Source organism: Tiliqua scincoides, chromosome 7, assembly GCF_035046505.1.
Source record: "Tiliqua scincoides isolate rTilSci1 chromosome 7, rTilSci1.hap2, whole genome shotgun sequence".
NCBI lineage: Eukaryota > Metazoa > Chordata > Lepidosauria > Squamata > Scincidae > Tiliqua > Tiliqua scincoides.
Genome location: NC_089827.1, coordinates 21,255,688 through 21,259,183, shown reverse-complemented (window position 1 = coordinate 21,259,183; position 3,496 = coordinate 21,255,688).

Below are 3,496 nucleotides of genomic sequence, written 5' to 3'. Positions count from 1 at the left end.
GGTGTCCAAAGTTTTTGGCAGGAGGGCCACATCATCTCTCAGACATGGGGGATCTCAGACACATCATCTCTCAGTGTTGGGGGCCGGGGGAAAAAAAGAATTAATTTACTTTTAAAATTTGAATAAATTTACATAAGTTTACATAAATGAATATATTAAAGGTGAACTTATATGAATGAATGAATGGTCTTGCAGTAGCTCAAGGCCTATAAAAGGCCTTGCACAAAGCAAGGCTGGACTTTCCTTTGCTGCCGCTACTGCATCACAGACTTGAAACAACAAGCAGTGGAGGGAGCCCTCATTCCACAGCTCACGCGAGAGGTCAAACAATCTCCCTCAAGCTGAGAGCAGTTGCGTCGGGCCAGTGTGGGCTCCCACAAATCTCTGGAGGGCCAGAGGCTCATTGGAGACTGGGGCCGCATTGAGAGGCGTCGAGGGCCACAAGTGGCCCCAGGGTTTGGGCACCCCTGCTTTAGGGCAAGGGTGTCAGACATCAGGCCTGGGGGCTGATGTGACCCTCAGAAGCTTTTTATCCAGCACTTGGGCTCTCTCCTGCTGAGCTGAGCTGAGGTGTCACTGCTGAAAGGTGGCCCACGTGATAATTGGGCCCTCCCATATCTTAAAATATGATCAAGATTTGCACATTTGCTTTTCTGTCATTTGCAGCTAATGTGTTCCTAAGTGAGAAAAAAGGGCTTATTTCTGGTTTTGACCTGTTTAATAGCATCACTTCCTGCCTAATGATACCACTTCCGGCCCTCAGCAGGCGTCATCAATTCTGTTTGGCCCACGCTATGAAACACATTTGACACCCTTGCTTAAGGGGTCTGGCACGAGTCTCATCACCATTGACTCATAGGGACGAAGGAGAGGGGACATCAGGAGAGCTTGCCACAAGGAGCCCACCGTCAAACAGGCTGTTGGGACAGGCTGGGTGCTTGAAGGGTCTGAGGTCACAGGCCTGAGTTGAGGGTGTAGGATCACAGTTCCCTTTGTGTCCCTCCTTGCCTTTCCACGTGGGTTGCTTTCCACTGGATCTCATCCTAACTGCTGCTGTTCACGTTTTTGTGGAGGAGTCTGCCCACCCTTACTTCTTCTGAAGCTTTACAATCCAATCATCCTTCTACTTGTTTGCCCCTCTGATCCTCCTTTTAAGCTGTTGTGGCAGCAGCTGCCCTTGCTGTGTCGCCCCTGCTCTTTTGGCTGCCAAATAGAAGGACTTTCCCCTCCATTTCTGTGGTGACACTCTTGAGGAGCCTCAGTGCTGCTGGGAATTCTTGGCTTATCCCTGCAGTGGCATCTGCTCAGAGCAGGTCTTGCCAGCTTCCAGCTGCAGCAACAGAAGCAATCCTCCTCCATTGCTTTAGTGGGAAAGCCAAACAGGCTAGGACTTCTTTAGAAGGGCCTTAGGCTTCTCCTGCTATCAGGCACACACAACATTGCCAGGGCTTCAACCCACCTGCCAGCCATGCTTTGCAGGAGATCTCTCCAGGAGTGTTACCAACACACAGGGTGGCAGCGCTGAGGGGAGCCCAGCCAAGGTGCTACTGGTCTGGGCAGGCACAAATACTGCTTCAATGTCTTTCATTGTGCTCTATGCCCTAACCACGCCGCCTTAGTGGGGTGCCTTTAGTGGGCAAGGAACGCACTGCACAGAAAGCCTGACCCTGCTCGCAGCTGCCACCCACTGCTTACCTGCTTTTCAGGTTGAGTCATGAGACCATTCTTCCCAGCTATTCTTGAGGATGTTCTTCCCAGCTTCAACCTCTCCATTTGAGCTTGGGTACAAGCGGCATTGTGATGCTCAAGCATCAACTGAAGCGTGGGGACGGGGTTCACCCCACCACCCCAAAGATGGCAGAGGAGGCACTTTTGGTCTCAGAAGGAGAATGACAAGAGGCCATGTCTTCCCAGGGAGGTGATGCATAGGGTCAAGGCTAAGGCCCGGGCAATTAAAGGCTATGATATAGATGGGGCCGGGTCACCTATATGGAAGAAGACTGAGGATAAGCTTCTGTGATCGACCCTTCCCAGGTTGGCTGTCCTTGAAAAGCAGTTTCAAGACACCAGTGATGATGGGGTGAGCAGGGTACATCAGCTGACAGAGTTCTGGAAAGGAAGGCACCAACCAGAGGGATCTCACTGAGCCAACCAGGATCTGGAGGCTTGGAGCAGTGAGTGAGCCCCTTCCCCCAGTTCTTACAAGCTAATACCTGCCTTTCTCTCTCCTTAGGATGCCAACCTTTTTAGCATTTTGCTCTGTGGACACTCCATCTAGACCTGGAAGTGAGCTTGCACCCGCAGCTTTGGCTGGCAGCTTGGTCTTGCGACTGCAGCCAATGACAGCTGGGTAGCCAGAAGAGGGTTGAAGTGTGACCAACCACTGTCAACTGTCTGGGAGTTTGTTCAGCTCTCCCCTCTTCCCCAGGTCCTGCTGATTCATCTAGGAAAGAATGACCCAGACCAGAGGACAGGCCTGTCCTTGTGGCTTCAGGCCTGCAACAACATCACTACCATCCAGGAGTGAATTCCTGGCATTACCATGGTGTGGTCTGAGTTGCTGCAGAAAGGTGTGGATTGGCACTAGGTCTGCTGATAAGATCAAGCGGGCCAGGATATTAGTGAACACACACCTGGGGAAGCATGGGCATGCTTGGCGGGGGGGGGGGGGGAACTGCAGTTGGTCACCCCATGATTGTCTGTTTTCAGTCAGCTCTTTTCCACAGTGATGGGATGCATCTCTCTGAGGAAGGTTACGGTATTTCCCTTACTGATTTGCAGTGTACCCTTGGGAAGCTTTTAGAGAAGTATATGTTTGGGGCAGGGGGAAAGATAAGCATAAGGCTAGCATCCCTCCCCCCCCATGTGGTGGAGTCATGCAGGCAGGGGTCAAGAGATAGAGATTTAAAGGTGTCTGCCCTTAGGTAAGTGAGAGTTATGAGGGAAGGCCAGAACCGGTTTCGAGTACCCTCCAGTACTGCAATGCAGACCCTCGGACTTGAACTGTAATGCCAGTACTAGAGACTTTCTGGTACCAGACTGGCAAGGCAATTCTGCTTCCTTGATAACCTGTTACCAGGGGTTGGCTGTGAAGAAGTGGAGAGAGCCTCAGGATGATCTTGGATTCTGAGCCAGGACAGCTACACCTTAAGGAGGGACTCAGGATTTCATGGCCTCCTCCTGCATGTCAAAGGTTAACTATTGGAGCAGGACCTGCTGCAAACAAAGTCAGTTTTTGTACTGATTTCAATAAACATGGCCCTGTTTTATCTCCAACATATGCATTGACTGTTCTTATTGTGGGGGGTACTGCTGCAATGTAGTTCATTTGCATGTTTTGATTGCAGTTAATATAATTAGCCAATTCTTTGCATAAATGTTGCAAATGAGAAGAAACAAATACAGAAAATTTTGCACTGAGTTTAAAATATTACTTCTCTGTAACTGTAAATCACAAGTAGGGTGTGAGAAATGAATTTTCTTTTATAATTGAAGA